Genomic DNA, 17,508 nt, shown 5'->3' on the forward strand with positions numbered 1-17,508 from the left:
TTGCCTATATTGCTGAAAGGCAAGGACTTGTTCTTTCTCAGTAAGACAGTCAATAGCAGTATGACCGTCATCGCTTCCACACCTCTCACAAATGACAATTTCCTGTCTAGTCAACAGATGAACCGTCTATTGATCTCCAGCAGATTGCAGCTCCAATCTATCAAACCGAGCATTCATGGGTTCCAGCTGAGCCACGACTGCCTTACCAACCGAATGGACCGTTCGAATACCGTCCCGTGGGTTCCCATATTCAGCACAATGGGTCGCCATCTCTTCAATAATGCCCCATCCCTTATCATCATCAATATTCTTTTGAAATCTTCCGTTGGATGAGGCGTCAAGTATAGCTCTGTGGTCATCGTACAACTCATTGTAGAACTGGTTGCACAAGAACCACTGATCAAAACCATGGTGAGGAAGAGACCTCACCAACTTCTTGAACCGACACCAAGCTTCATAGAAAGTCTCATCTGGTGCCAGCTTGAAACTAGTAATCTTACCCCTCAGCTGATTAGTGCGTTGTGGAGGGAAGTATCTTTTGTAGAAGGCAAGTGCAAGAGTCTCCCAATTGGTGATACCAGCAGCATTCCGGTCAAGATCAGTCAGCCACTCACGGGCTGTGGAACACCCCCGTACACCAGAACGCCTTACCAAGGACCATCCCAGTGTATGACGGTGTCACCATCTCGGTTTCCCGAGGAGGTAGATCAAATTAGACAATAAAAGAACAGTTGTAAATATTATTATATCTCATACACTACAACTCAATACAAACTCTCTTTACAGCAAAGATACAACTACAACACTCATGACACTGCATCTCTAGACTGGTAGCGTGATGACTCGATCCCTCCAATCCTAGCAGCCACAATCAACAGTCCCTGCTAAGCCAACTACTCACCATCCCCGAATGGATCACCGCAGACACCACAAAACAACACGGAGTCAGTACTGACTAATCAAATGAAAGACAGGTCAACAATGTAAACAGCTGATCATCCTCTATCCCAGTCTCTCGATCTCGCACAGTAACTGACTACACCCCGAAGGGTGTAGCCCTGCCAGATTACCCATCGCAACAGGTAATCCTCGCCGCCAGTGGGTGACCGTAGCCTATCCCACCTAGTCCAGCTCCTCAATGAGCGACAACCATCCATGTCCCTTAATGTGCACATCCCCTCCCGTGGCGGGTTCCACGGAGGGCGAACTAGGGTGTGAAGCCACTCCCGCAAGTGACTCCACCACAATCACACATACCACAGCATCATAGCTATCAAAACACAACAACCGTCACCACACGACCACATGACCCCCGCCACTACAACCCCCATCCTTCGACGATCAGCAGATAACAACAATTATGAAACGAACACAATCTTAATCGATTAACAGTACTGAGTAGGAGAACCCTACCTCGTCGCAAAGCATATAAGACCCCCATACACAGCCACGCACGACTCCAATAAGCATCCTAACAATGATAACCATCTCCTATTACACAACTATACTCAAAGAATCACTCAAAAGAACACAAGGCAGAGACTTACCTAACATTACACATCTGCGGTGACATAGACGACCACCACACACGTTATCCTTCCCCAGCGAATCCCGTCCTTCCCATGGTGGAGGTTTAGGCTAAATACATTAGAGTGTGAAGATATGGGGTGATAGGAGAGGGAGATAGGCTAGGGTTAGAGAAAGAGAAACTGTCGAGGAAATGAGAAAATGAAATGAATCTCACGAACTTGCGTTTATATTAACGTGTCGACAGCAGCCATACTCGGTCGAGTACGGGAGTACTCGGCCGAGTAGCCTCAGCTAGGTCGAGTGAACAATCCTATAAAACTCATGTTACAAGCCTGATCCCTCACCCATTCATCCCTAAAGTCTGTTTGGTCAACAAGATCGGTCAACAGCGTTCGTAAATATCCTGGGTATTACAGGCTGAGTCAGTCAGAGAAAAAGGAAAAAAGCACTTTCTTTATCGTGTCTTCAGTTACTCCCTTAGTGGCGGGAATAGTAGAGCAATAGTCGGTAATGACTTCCATATGCTTTCGTGGATCTTCATCCACCACACCTCGGTACAGATTTCTTTCCACCAGATTTATGTAAGATGGACGGATATCGAAAGTGTTACCGTCCTCAGTTTGGAGGTTAAAACCTTTAGGAATCGAGGATGCTTTGGGCTCCGAGTGACTGGCAATATTAGGCATCTTTACTGGCTTATTGACAGAAATGAGATTGTCTTCTTCAAAAGACTAGTCTTCTACAAATAAAAAGTGTTGTAGCTCGGGCTCGAAAGTACTCAAGTCTTCTTTTCGAAGTTCTCTTTGCAGACGGAGTGTATGCCGAAACAGTCTTTCTGGCTCAGAGTCAGCTGGGACTAAATCTGACTTGTTTGACCTAGACATACACAACACTGAAGGAGATAAATGAGAACTGCCTCAAGGAATAGAAATTCCCTGAGATGGATAAAAATAAACGAAAACAAAAACAGATAGGGTTATTGCCTCCTCGGCAAAGGCACCAAAATTTGACAGGCTAGTTGTGTACCTACCAAAAATAACCAACTGGCACTAACTAATATAGCTAGGGAAGTCGGGTGGATCTCCACAGGGAGGCAAGATATCTGTTAAGGGTCCGTCTATTTGGTCACAAATGGGGGTTTTGAATTTTGGTTATCTAAACTACTAAAAGCTTAAAGGAAAGAGCGATAAAGAGAGAGCAATAAAAGACGGAAATTATAATAAATATGATCAAATTAGAGAGAACATGTCAAGATTTCGGTTCACTATGGTAGTCTATCGACTCAGCTGCAAATAGCCTAGATAATCTACTGTGAGACGGATACAGGAAAGGTCCTTCCGGTCCACCTTTTATCCTAGATTACCACTAATTTAACTTACGTCCTCATCAGGGTAGTCTACTGTTCATAGCAGGTCTATTTAGTCCAATCTTCCGATCCAGGAGTAAATTTAACCAGATTAAAGGTAACTTAGAAGCATGCACTCAACTAAGTCGGTATTATAGTTATATTTCCATGGGTACAGATTCTCACAAGTAAACAATCTAGTCTATTCGCTACATCGTCACAATCCTACCACGGATTCCCTAATCCCAACATGAAAGGATTTAGCTACTCATATTACTAATGTTGTCAATAATAATAATGATGAATAAACTAATGAAAGACATGATGCAATAATAGTAATAATAATGCACAAACTAATTAGGGCAAAAATTAATCAAGAGAGAAATAAGAAATTAAAGCAATAAATAAAAAGATTAAGATTAATAAGGGAAGAGAGATTACAATCACAAGCGATCCAGCGTAAAGAACAAACCAAAATCCAAGTAAGAGATTGAAGAGCAAAGTTACAGTGAAGAGAGTATTAGAGAGAAATTAAGAGAGTAAAGTGGCGTTCTAAAGATGAGTCAAACGTAATTAATAACCTAATACTGAAAGCTTAAATAGGAAAAACATAATCCTTCAAGAAATAAGTCCAACACGGGTTAATTAAGCCCGTGTAAAATCAAAACCTCTCGATCGAGCAGTATAAGACCACTCGATCGAGGAATTCAAGAGATAATCCTCTCTATCGACCAATATTTCCACTCGATCGAGGAAACCCATAAGTCAGAATTTCGATCGAGTACACTAAAGCACTCGATCGACCTCTTCAGGTCACAAAACCACTCGATCGACCAAACAAACCTATCGATGGAGTGTTCTTCCTCCAAGTCAGCTCCAAACTCGTCTTTGACTGCTTCGTTGACCATTCACGCATCCCAATGCAGTACTCTCGCTCTAACATTCCGTCTCCTAAAAATGCATGCAAAATAGCACGAATAGAGCACGGTTTCACCACTTTCAGGTTCATTTCTGCAATTCAAACAAAACAAACCAAAGTAGCCAATTCGGGGTATATTGCAATGCAAAACGGTATAAAAGTGCATATAAATACGTGCAAAATAAGACTAAAAAGGCTATATAAAATGCACGTATCACCTATTGAGGAAGCTACTACACCTACTCCAGTTATAGAACAATTTCCAAATTTTCCGGAGGTAACTTTCTTAACCGATGCTCATAGGAATGCATTTTTATCCCTTACTAGAAAGACTATTGTGGCTACCAAGTTTATTTGTCAAGATACTTTGGAAAAATTGGGTGTGCTTGAAAGAACTAGAACATTTTTCGAGTCCATGAAGTTATTAGCCCTCTTTGAAATGGAAGAATTGACTTACCCTTCACTAACCATGGAGTTCATAAGCTCCTTGAAGGTGTTTAAGATAGAAACTCGAAAATATATTGAATTCTGTCTTGAGAACAAGAGTAGAAGAATGGCTTTGAGTGAGTTTGGTGATGTGTTTGGTCTTTTACAACATTATCATTATGAGAAGAAGCCTTTAAAATATGATGCCGCACCCCTTTGGAAAGTGATTACCGGGCGAAAATTTGACTCTTTCCGGGAGTGCCATGCTCTATATGTTCGCCATCCGGGCATAATAATATGGCACAAGTTTGTGGGCAATACCTTGATTGCTAGAAAAGGCACCAATCACTTTACCGAGCTTGATTTTGTCTACCTTGAGTCTACCATGAATATCAATGGAAAGTTCACCAAATAATACAACATCCTTCAATTTTTGCTTGATTGGTGGCTTGAGATTGATGATGGGAAAGATGGAGCGGCTTTCATTGTAAATGGAGGCTTAGTAACAAGGTTAGCCAAGCACTTTAACCCGGATTTTAACAAAGATAAAACCTACAAACCGGTTAAAGGGAGCAACCTCCTTGATATGAGCACTTTGATCAACAAATTCCATTGGGTCAAGAATGACAATCTTGATAACAAGTATGAGTGGCTCGTCAAAGAAGCTAAGTCCTTCATCTTGCCTAGCAAAATATGCCGCATCTCCGTCCATAGCCCAAACTACCTACTACCCGTCTCCGAGGAAGCCGAAGTAATAATGAAGCAACATAGGGAACCAAATGCAAAGCCCTCCTCCTCCTCCATTATGACTCAACCATATCCATTTGCCTACCAAGAATTCAAACCAATTGGCTCCAATGTCATGGTAGGCAACGACTTTTTGACCCAACCAATGCAAAAAATTCATAAAGAATCTCATGAAGATCAGGTCAATGATTACCATGCTCAATATCCACCACTACTATATCTAGCTAGGCAAGGACTACTTGATCCTTCATGTCCTTTGCTTAGTTGGGTGGATAGAGAGGCATTCTTCCCAAGTGCTTCTAAAGATGCCAACATGGATAGTCGAGTTGCTAGTGGAAAGGAGATTGTTGTTGTTAAAGACGGGGAAGGTAGTTATTCTTGCCAAGAACAAGAATAAGAGCAAGAGCAAGCTTCAAGTTCAAAATTTGATGATGAAGATAGTGAAGCCTCCGGGTCAATGGAGGTGGATGATGAGGATGATAAAGAAGAAATTGATGAAGATGTCGCTATGAGCGACAATTGAGGTTTCACAAGCTATTTGGAGGATGCCACATATGCGGGGTTGATTACTTGACTTCAACCTATTCCATTGTGAGTTTCCTACACCTCCTCTAGCTTTGTTTATATCTCTTGTTTTTAAAATTTTTAATCTTGATCATTTGTTTCGAGTCCTAGCATCACTCAAAGGACTCCCACCTCGGTTCCATTGAGGTGTCTCATTTATTGTTCCCACTTTTAAAAATCTAAAATGACAATTAGTTTCATGCATCGCATACTTGTGCATGAACTTCTCTATTTTTACACTAGAAATAGTGTGTTACTCGGTTTGGGGAAGTTCAAACACAAGGAATGGGAGTTAATCCAAATTAGCTCTCCAACCAATAAAATCATGCATCATATAGAGTAGAATAGATTGCATCATTTGTATATATGTCATATAGTTTGCATATTAGTGTAAAAATCATGCATTCTCATTTAGCTTGCATAATTTTCTATCGTATTGGCCATTGAGGACAATGCTCATACTAGTGTGGGGATGGAAAATTCTAATTTAAATTTTAAAATCAAAAATGATAAAAATTTGAAAAATTTTGAAAATTCAAAAACATGTTCTTTTATTTCACATAAACAAAAACTATAAAAATTGGAAAATTGGAAAACCAAAAACATGTTCATTTCCTTTGCAGTGTAGAATTGTATATTTTGTATATACTTGTGTTTGTTTGTTTGTCCTCCTATTACATTGGATCGACTACGCCACATCCGAGGCATGAGGAATATGAAGACCGCATGGTATGATCTTTCCAATTTCCTTTTTCCTCTCTATGTTAATGATTATGTGGTTTTATTTTGATTGATGCGGTACAAACCAATGTGATTTTAGGAGTTGCATTTAGCTTATATGGCATACTAGTTGATAGAATCATTTGTATTAGGTTGTATAAATGATAGTTGCATCATGGCATGTAGTTGCATTTTAGGACAAGTTTTGTTAAAACATCTATTTGGGAAACTTGACAAGTGTATATAAGGCCCTTGTAGGTATTTTTTCTTCTTGAGACTTTGCTCATTAGAATACCTTTAAAACACCCTAGGATGTGTCATGCTAGTACCCTTTGACCCATGAACTATGGCCTAGTCAAGAGTACCTTGTGATGTGATGACTCCTTGGCTACCGTTTATTCCAAGGTGACCCTTGAAACCATGCAACCATCTTCCACTTCTACCACATTTTATCAACAAAAAGGGAATGGGCACAAAAACTATCAATTTGAGTTCAAGTACCAAAATGAAAATCAAGAAGTTTGCAAAATTGCATCAAAGAAAAGAGGAGTACAAAAACAAGAACTCCTAGGCTTCAAATATAAGCACCCTCGCTACAAATTGGGGTGACTTTGAAAATGTTCAAAAATGCAAAAGTTGAAAATTGTCAAGCATCAAAATTGCCAAACATCAAAGAAATGGCAAAAGAAATTGTTCTCAAAAATGTCAAATGCCACAAGAAATTGGGGGGAATAACAAAACCAAAAGCAAACTCCCATTATCAAACTCAAATACATTGATCCCTTTTTCCATTTGAAACCACTTTTGTGCATGGTAGAGAGGGGACGACCATTCTTCTTGTCTAGGCAAGAGGGGGAATTCCACGATCCTACAGTGTTTCTAACATCATAGGGAGTCTACTCTTGACGAAAGAATTTAGCGATTGAGGACAAAGGTACCCTAGCTTGACATAACTTGGAGGTGATTTATTGGTATCTTTCTAGGCTTAGTAATTTGAAGAAACCATACCTATAATGGAGTGTGTACCCTTAGATTGCTTCCCTTCTAGATAATTCCCGCCACTTAGATGAGGAAAGTGGCTATCTTTTGTAGATGCATCCATTACCTTCTTTTGAGTGCTTAATGCTTGGATGTATCGCCATTTTGGCAAGCCCCACCTTGCCTTGCAAGAAGGCATCCTACCTCATGGTTGTCTTGTTGTGAATTGAAAGGGTGGAGTGAGACCCGGTAATTATCTCATATCGGTTATATTAGTAGGCTAGTTTAAATAAAGGTCCTAGTTTTAGTCACCTCTTTACTCGGGACGAGCAAAGGTTCGGTTTGGGGAAATTTGATGTAACTCATATTTGAGCACATTTAGTCCCCAAATTAACCTTATTCCCAGTATTTATAGCACATATTTGAGTCATTTATTATCTTTAGTTTCCCATTTTGCATATTCTTTGAGGTTTCGTGTCCTTGGTAGGAGAGGATCGCTAACCTTGCATTTATGAGGCGAAATGGAGCTAAATGGATCACATCTAATGACTAAGCATCAAAGAGAAGACCAACATTAGAGGCCTAAGTAGATAAATAAAGTGAAATGGGCAATGATGAAAAGATCCTTGCATCCCCAACACGATCCTTGCCGATTGTTAAGGAGCCAAACAAAGGAACAACTCTGTCCAAGGATCTGAGCGGCCCGAGCCTGATCCGAGCGTACCAAAGTGACAGGATCCGAGCAGCTTGATCCCAGGACGAGCGGATTGAAGAGCTATGATCCGAGCATCTCCTCCCTGATCCGAGCGGATCCTCTTACAGAACAGCCCGTACCTCAGCACAGGACGAGCGAATCGTGGTAGGACTAGCAAAGACGATCTGCGCATGTCCCTCGGGAGTTGCATTTCCTCAAGTTTTCTTAGGGTCTTAATAGTCATTTAAGCCCTTAGTAACCCTAATCCTTGTACTTAGTTTTAGTATAAATACCACATTGTACTACCTAGATTATCATGTTCTCTTAATCAAGTTGTAATCAACTCTTAATAGTAGCTTAATCAATTCTTAATCCTCTCTCAAATTAGTCTTAATTTAGTTGTAATACACTTTCCAATATTAATCACATCTTAATCTTTCCTTAATTTCTCAGTTGTTCTTCCTTTTATTTATGTAATTAGAATATTATTTGGGTTTATTCGGAGGATTGACAACCTTCCATCAATCATCAAGTACTTCTATTATTCTTTGCGTTATTATTTGGATCATCTTCATAGGTATAATTCCTTTTTACTCTTGTTTAATTATTGCTAATCACTTTACTTTATTCATCATGTTTTGCTTTGTTAGTATGATTAACAACCTTATTAGCATGCTAAACTTAATCATGAGTGAGTAGTTTCTCTAGCTAGGGTTAATGGGGAATTAGGGGAAACAAACATGAGGATTGATCTATGCTTAATCTAATATGTTTTCATAATTAATTTGCTTGCTTGTTGTGGTTTCAACCTATGCACATGTTATGTTTGATGAAATGCGAGCCTATGAATCCTTGCATTTTTTTTACCATCTCTTATCTTTTCAATAAGGCTTGTAAGATATAAACCAATTCGATCCTTATTAGACCATGCATAGAGTTGAATAGGAAGAATTAAGTCGACTTGTAGGTGTTGTACAGTCTAGACGACTCGGCTCCGGGACCCAAATCTTCCTAGGGATTCTAAGACATACACTAACTCGATCCCATCACAACAATAAGTGCTTGCATCTATTTGAGAACATGTTTGTATAATCTATTCCTATAAATCTCCTATGAACCCATGACACCCTAGTGCCTTTAATCAATTGTTTACAAACCCCTTTAATTACTTTGCTTTGTTTTCATTAATTTACATTCATCTTGTTGATTAGTTTAGAATAAACCTCATCTCAACCCAACTTGTGACACCCCCCTACACATAACTACTTATAATTGAAAATCCTACATCAATACCCGCCCCTTGGGATCCGACCTTTACTTACCGCTTTATTAAGAGTAGTTTGTGAAGTTATAAATATTATTTTGGTTGGGATCTTTTGACGACGATTTTTGAACCGGGCCAATAATCACATCATGTGTTGCCAACATGAATCCATCTCTTAAGCACCAAGACAAATATATGCAACAATTACATGACATACCAAAGAACGTCCCATTTATACCACGCACGGTGACCAAATTGAGTTGAGAGGACAAGAGTACAACCTTGAGACATCTCCCAAGCTTTCCACGAGCTCCTAACGACTCAAACCGGATTCATTTTAATTGACACACCTATGTTCATTCGTTAATTGGTTTTGGCTCCAAAATCGTCGCCTTGATACCACTTGAAACACCCCCATTAATCGAGAGGCCTTCCTGAAGGCCATCCCAATCAATGAGGGTGCTATGCGACTTGGTTTCTTAAGCTTGTAGTGCGAACAATCGAAATGGAAGCAATTTAAATAGATAAATATATAGTTAAGTTAAGTTAAGTTATTACATATTCGGGGATCCAAATACGATCCCAAATTATACAACCCCAAGTTATAAAAATGGAGTCTAAGTATCAATGTCAAAAACTAGATAAGAAAATGGTGACATGCTCAAAGGGAGACTGCTCCAAGCCTTGACTCATCCAAATGCACAAAATACCTGTCACACTACTGCTCCCAATATGATCAGAAATATCATATGGTTTACCACAGATATTATAAAAGCATTTGGTGTCAGTCTCAATAATATGAGTGCCTACAATGACATGATTAAACGATATAATTATAATACTACCCTTTTCTGGTGCTTGATTACTCGGTCGAGTGGGTTGTACTCGACCGAGTAAGTGTCATGTACGTTTTTAGAGGGCTATTGCCTTGGGTGTACTAGGTCGAGTTTAGGAGACACTCGGTCGAGTAGAGCATACTCGGTCGAATGCCCAGTCTGGCGAGTCGGTTTTCGTGGTTCGATTAACATGATTAAGAGAGTTATAAAAAAACATTTTACGCAGTTGCTAATCGTTATTTTTGAAAACCTAAACACATTTTAAACACTCCCTAATCATCTGAATCATCTCTAAGCAAGTTTGGTAGATTGTTGAACATTCGGGATCCTTTTTTTTTGTGTCAATCGCTTTAGTAAGTCTCTAGTACTTTTAATCGGTTTTATTATTTTAGAGGTTTGATTAAACCCTAATTGTTGGGTTAATTTCGGTGAAATGATTATGTTGTTATAGATGTTGATTAGTATTGTATGTATATTGTCGTTTAGGTAAGGACTTTGTAGAGGAGCCGTTCTAGCCTTTGATTGTTGTGTTTGCTTAAAATTACAATCAGGTAGGGTTTCCCTACTTAGCCTTCTATATAGTAAATTGTGAGTGTGTATGTTATGCAGGTATGAGTATGAACTTCGAGGACAAAGTTCGTTTTAAGGAGGGAAGACTGTAATACTACCCTTTTTTGGTCCTTGATTACTCAGTCGAGTGGGCTGCACTCGTCCGAGTAAGTGTCTTGTACGTTTTTAGCAGGCTACTTCCTTGGGTGTACTCGGCCGATTTAGGAGACACTCAGTCGAGAAAAGCGTACTCGGTCGAGTACCTCGGTCTGACGAGTCATTTTTCCACGGTTCGATTAAGATGATTAGAGTGTTAAAAAAACATTTTTACGCAGTTCCTAATCGTCATTTTTGCAAACCTAAACACATTTTAAACATTCTTTAATCATTCTAATCATCTCTAAGCAAGTTTGGTAGATTGTTGAGCATTAAGGATCCTCTTTTTCGTGTTAATCGCTTTAGTAAGTCTCTAGAACTTTTAATCGGTTTTATTATTTTAAAGGTTTGATTAAACCCTAATTGTTGGGCGAATTTGGGGGGAAATAATTATGTTGTTATAGATGTTGATTGGTATTGTATGTATATTATCGTTTAGGTGAGGGCTTTGTAGAGGAGCCGTTTTAGCCTTTGATTGTTGTGCTTGCTTTGAATTGCTATTTAGGTAGGGTTTTCCTACTCAGCCTTCTATATGGTGGATTGTGAGTGGTGTGGTGATGTTGTGAATTGTATTGATATGGCATCATAGTTACATTGTTGGTATTATATTATTGTTGGTATTACTAGGATGATTATGAAGCCATTGTCTGGAGATGGTCTTCACCCCCATGTTCACCCCTTGTAGCTTCAGTCACAATGGGGATATACACATTAATGATATGAGTTCGCTCGTTGCGTTTAGCGGGACTTTAGGTGGCAAGGCTGCAGTCTACCACTGGCTGGGGTGGATTACCTGTTATGATGGGTAATCTGGCAAGACTACTCACTGCGAGGTGTAGTCGTGTCCGGGTTGTGGTTCCGACACTAGTTCTGGAGATTGGAAATGGTTAATTGTTATAGAGTTATTGGATTGGTTTTTATTATATGATTGTCTTATGATTTATTGTATGGTTGGCTGACACCTTCATTGTTTTCAAAACTGCGGTGATCCATTGCGAAATGGTGAGCAGGGTGGGTAGGTTTGGATGATTGAGCTTACCTTCGGGATGATGGGGCGCCGCTGAGTCTAGCTTATGCTTTTAGCTTCCATTGTTTCCTTAGTAGGCTTTACACTTTAGCAGTTTGAGTTGTACTTTATATTTTAGTTGGAGTTTTGTAATTTGTAACTTTGTTTAAACCATATTTATTACATTTCTGTTTCATTATGGTAACTGTGATGCTTACTACCTCGGGAAACCGAGATGGTAGCACCTCCATTTGTTAAGGTAGGTCTTGGTAAGGCACTTTGGAAGATGGGGGTTGATGCGTGTCTTTTATATGATGTTTTACATCCCATTTTACACGCATTTCAGAGCTCATTCATGTAGTTTATGCTACATTTATCCCTATTTCCGTCTACTTCCGTATTTTTGTACGTTATTGTAGAAATGTGAAGAATCCAGCGGAAATCGAGCTAAATCCGTCCCCGAGTATCCTGCATTACATGTGACGTGAAGTATTCACCCGAGGAACGAGCTTGGTGCGCATTTCAGAGCCCTAAAGACAAACCCACGAGAAATATGAAGTCAAGTAGCAGCTAAAGCGATCGATCGACCGTTACCTTGATCGATCGACCAACCATCGGTGCGAAGCTCAGACATCGCTGCTAAGCGATCGATCGACCGATCTATCGTCGCTCGACCCAATCGCTATTCAGACGAGAATTAAAAGACCGAGGAAGCGCAAGCCCATGATGCTAGGTTTAGGAAAAAAGAAGTGACGTTAATTGTTATATAACGTAACCTAGAAACATTGAGTTAGGCATCTAGTTTTTATTCAGAAATTCATCAGTTTTACACTAGCTTTCATAATTTAGGGTTTGGATTATTGTTGAGCATTGGATTTTCAGTTCTTATTCCTAATCTTTCCTCTGCAATCTCGGTATTCTACTGCCCTAATTTTAGTTCTTCTTTATTTTCATTAGTATAGAATTGATAGTTAAGTTCCCAAAAGCCAATTCATTGTTTATGTTAATTGTTTACTTTATCGTCTCAAGCATGAATTCATTAGTTAGTTTCATCATCGTTATTATTGCTTTTACCCTTAGCATGAGTAGCTAGATTATTTGTGCTAGGATGTAGGCGAATTTTAGCGTAGGCGGCAAAGTATTGAACACGGACTGAATTAGCGTGTCAGTCGATCGACTGACATTCTTGGTCGATCGACTGACCTCGTGAGGTTACCTTTCGTTTTAATTGATTTTAATGTTGTATTTAACGAATCGAATGCATGCGACCAGTTAGATGCTTAATTTATGACTGACCCATTAGATCAAAAGATAGGGAAAGTTGTTTGACCACCAATTAAAAAGACTAAACTGTGCTGAGGTCGAAAGATAGGTATAGTTTAGACCGTTAGTCACTTTTCAGGATGAGAGTCAGTATTAGTGATATTAGGGACCTATAGCGAGATCGAAAGATGCTATTTGTTAAGAGTTGACCGAGAGGACCTCTTGTTTCCCGCCTCACTTGTGTTAGATTTAGACCTGTTTAGTATGCTGCCGCCGAAGCTTTAATGAACCGACCATCTTAGTACCCCTTCTTTATCTGTTTAATCCGTCTTTTTAGTTTACTGTTTTTACTCTTAGCTTTAGACCAAATCAACTAACCCCCATACTTGTTACCTTAGACTGAATTTAGACAACTAGAATTTACATCTGCCTCTCTGTGGTTCGACCCGACTGCCACTAGCTATAGTTGTAGTTGGAAATTATAAATCTTATTTTTGACACCTCACGACGGGTATCAGGGGTGTTGAAATAATATGCAACATGATATGGCATATTAAATGATATAATATGCAACCTGATATGCCATATGAATGTGAACAACATATGTGACCACCAACCACTACTCCTCCAACACAACCCGGTGACGGCATCGCAATATCGCCACCAACAGCCGAACTGCAGTCCGTAACAAGACACTAGGGACGCACCTACAGTGCCAAGCCCGGGGGCTAACTGGACCCCTGCTAGACGTCATGACACCATACGAGTCCCTCCATACTCAAGTCATGAACGTGCACATCCCTCTTGGCGTGGGAAGCTCCAAGAGGCGACCCAAGCATAAGACGGTCCCCCGACTCGTCTTACGTCTCCTCAACAACCCAACACAACACCATGCTCCTCCAACCGTCTCCTCGAACAACCACAAATAATCACGTATGCACAATATGACAATATATCTTTCCACACATTTATAAACCATCATATGACAAGAATAAACATGCTTACAATTAAACCAACCAATCGACCATTAATCTTCTTAATTCATGTTATAATGCAACCAATGATGACATGATGTTAATATCACTTACCCATCCACATGATATGATTAACATCCAACATTTATATGAAACCAAACCTTAATTACCCAGCTAATCATGTTATCATGTAACTATGACATGTATTATGCAGTTCATGACAACTAACACAAAAGTAAACAATCGTATTACTAAGACCGAGTAGAAAAACCCTACCTTTTCAAATCTCCAACAATTAGGTAAGCACACTACAAGGGCTCCTATAGGAAGTCTGCTCCTAGAACAATTAATGAACTATTATCACAAACATGTTTTACAATATTAATAATACTAATTAACCCTTAATTAACTCACTTAGTTAACCAAAACCCTAACTAAATTTCCATAAGACAACATTCCCAAAAATTAGGGTTTACTAACAATAAATAAAGGAAGTGAATAAATACTTACAAATGTAAACAAATGAAAAAGGCATGGAGTTTGAGTGCGAATCTTCAAATTATGGGGAGAATCTTGAAGGGATAAGGTTATGGAGGATTTTGAGAGATGATGAAATATTTAAGGTTGTGAGAGTGAGTGGAATTCTGAAAAAAGAAGCATAAATACTAAGGCTCAACAACACAAAGCCCACATGCGAAAACCAGGCTAAACTTGGACACTCGATCGAGTGCACCAGGCACTCGGCCGAGTGACTCACTAACATAAGATGTTATTATGTCTAGAGGGCACTTGGTCCATCTACTTGGTTGAGTAGAGTGCTACTCGGTCGAGTATTCAGTTGTACTCGGTCGATTGCACTACTATAAAATATGGGGTATTACACCTCCTATACTGCCCCTTAGCACATGTTTCCTACCTTGAACAGTGAACTCCATCTTACGTTGTTTTAAGGTCCATAATAGTGGTCCTTAAAGGAAGTGAATAAATACTTACAAATGTAAACAAATGAAAAAGGCATGCAGTTTGAGTGCAAATTTTCAAAGTCCGGGGAGAATCTTGAGGGGATAAGGTTGTGGAGGATTTTGGGGGATTTTGAAAGATGATGAAATATTTAGGGTTGTGGGAGTGAGTGGAAATCTTAAAAAGGAAGTATAAATACCAAGGCCTAACAACACAAAGCTCACACGCGAAAACCAGGCTGAACCCGTACACTCGGTCGAGTGTACCAGCCACTCGGCCGAGTGACTCACTAACAGAAGTTGGTATTATGTCCATAGGGCACTCGGTCTATCTACTCGGTCGAGTATTCAGCTGTACTCGGCCGAGTGCACTACTAGAAAATACGGGGTCTTACGCCTCATGTACAGCCACTTAACACATGTTTCCTACCTTGAACAGTGAACTCCATCTTAAGTTGTTTGAAGTTCCATAAAACTGGTCATAATGATTCAAGCAAATGAATTCCCAGCACCATTTTATATCCTCCAAGTGGTACTAGTTTGACATCAGTAGCAAATTCATGCCATTGGCGATGCCATTTAAACCTTTGACAGATAGATTTTGAGGTAATGGTCTCGCCATTTGCTACAGTGATCAGAAATGGACGTAGTTTTAATTGGGCAACCAAACTTGTGTGCAATTGTCGTGTCTAAGAAATTATGAGTACTCCTAGAATCAATAAGAATGTGAATAGGATTTCTCATCACCTTATCAATTACCCTCATGGTCTGATAATTGGCATTTTCATGTATAGCATTAGGAGATATTAAAGGTGGAACATTCTCCTCTTGCTAGTACTATTCAGACTAATCTTGTCCTTCAACTAACCCTTCCCCAAACTCATGATTATCACCTTCATCTTCCTCCAAAGTCAAAATTTGAATACTATGCAATTGTACCTTGCACTTTTGGTTAGGTGTCCAAGACTCATTACATGTAAAATACAATTTTTTTTTTGCTCCCCTTTCCTACACATCATTTTCACTTAACTCTACTTACTTAATTTTCTAATATGCATTTTTCTTGTAATTGTTGAATTGTGGTGGAAATTAAAAATTCTTTTGAGAAAAGTTTTGAGATTGTTTTTTTTTTCGGTGCTTAGAAAAGTTCTGAGATTGTGGTGGTTGACAAATTGATTTTGATAGAAAATGAACAAAAGGTTTAGAATGGGATTTTCAAGAAGTGGTTTATTATGAAAAGTAGATTAATTTTTCTTGTGAATTGAAGCTAGAGTATTTTCTTATAATATGGCTAAGGTTTAAACATTCTCATGGTACTTTGAATGTCAACATCAAGAGTCAAGACCCTTGAGAAAACAACTTATTGCTTGTTTTTCTGTTAAATCTGTTTTATTCAAAATATTATCAAATTGGTCTTGATAAGATTCAACAGATCCCTTTTGCTTCAAATTCATGATTTATGCAGTTGGCTCATCATAAGGTGGTGTCCCAAATCTAAGCAACGTAGTAGCCGCCTTATAATTTGACCAAGTTGGCAAATCACTAATAGTGGTCGTGTTTTCATTAGCGATTATGATGAATTGACGCCATTTTGACCCTAATATTTTCAGAAGTTGCATCAACTTTAAAGAATTGTTTTACCTTATAAAACCAGCCTTGAATATCTTCCTCCCAAAATTAAGGGAATTCAATCTTAGAAAATCGAGCAAAATTGAAATTAGGGTTAGGATTGAATTGATTACCTCCATTAAGAAAGCCCCTCTTATTGTTATTTTGATTATTTGTCACTAATTGATCCTCCATTTGACCACTAGATTGCTCTAAACCTTACCTCTACATCTTCAATTCAGTCTGTCAATCAATTCGATCTTGTTGTTGTTTCTGAGTAATTATCCACAGTTGCTTCAATGTTGATCATATCTTCTTGAACTTGCTTTCAGTTGCCCTCCAATAATTAAAATGAATCATCGAGTTGATTCTCATAATTGCGCGTATTCTTGTTGTTCACCATTGTTGAAATTTTGAAGCTTTATCCAGGAAGTAACTGAAGGAAATGTAGATTCATATACATACTAACATACTCATATATGTCGAAATTAATTTGTCATAAAATTAAATGTGGATTTTATGCATGCAAACAATAATAAAATAGAGGAGAAATCATGTCCTTACTTTGATGATTTCGGTTTAAAGGGCACAAGAGAGATCACCTTTCTCTCTTGTTCTTGAGCTTTTCCTTATGGAAGAACAAAGATCCAAGTATAGGATCTCTCCCTAAGCTTTATACCCAAGGCTATCTCTTAATACAAATTAATATTATAAATACTAGTATAATATTAATAAGGTAGAAAATTGAACTAAAATATTATTTAACACTTGAATATTTCGGTTTTTATGAGAGAGGAAGAGGAGGATTTTTCTTCTCACTAGAACTAATTTTTGGATGATCAAGTGAATGAATAATGATACAAAATATTTTGTATATTATTAGGTAAAAATATGAGAAAACCATGATGGTTTTCTCTTCTCAAAAACCGGGTGGTAGGGGGGCTTTTTGGGTGAGCCAATGCATGAAATT

At 38.8% G+C, this 17,508-nt stretch overlaps 1 long non-coding RNA gene and 1 other non-coding gene across 2 annotated transcripts; one reads left to right on the forward strand and one right to left on the reverse strand.

Annotated features, from left to right (window-relative positions):
• The first annotated feature begins 403 nt into the window (after positions 1-403).
• On the forward strand, positions 404-509 carry LOC141639829 (small nucleolar RNA R71). Its single transcript, XR_012542694.1, has one exon. It is a non-coding gene; the product is annotated as a small nucleolar RNA R71 (small nucleolar RNA).
• A 2,751-nt stretch (positions 510-3,260) lies between these two features.
• On the reverse strand, positions 3,261-16,970 carry LOC141639718 (uncharacterized). The gene is made up of 2 exons (XR_012542635.1): positions 16,673-16,970; positions 3,261-3,886 (listed from the first exon to the last, which is right to left on the reverse strand). It is a non-coding gene; the product is annotated as an uncharacterized LOC141639718 (long non-coding RNA).
• Between the last annotated feature and the right edge of the window lie 538 nt (positions 16,971-17,508).

The sequence above is a fragment of the Silene latifolia genome, unplaced genomic scaffold (genome assembly GCF_048544455.1).
Source record: "Silene latifolia isolate original U9 population unplaced genomic scaffold, ASM4854445v1 scaffold_57, whole genome shotgun sequence".
NCBI classification, from domain to species: Eukaryota; Viridiplantae; Streptophyta; class Magnoliopsida; order Caryophyllales; family Caryophyllaceae; genus Silene; species Silene latifolia.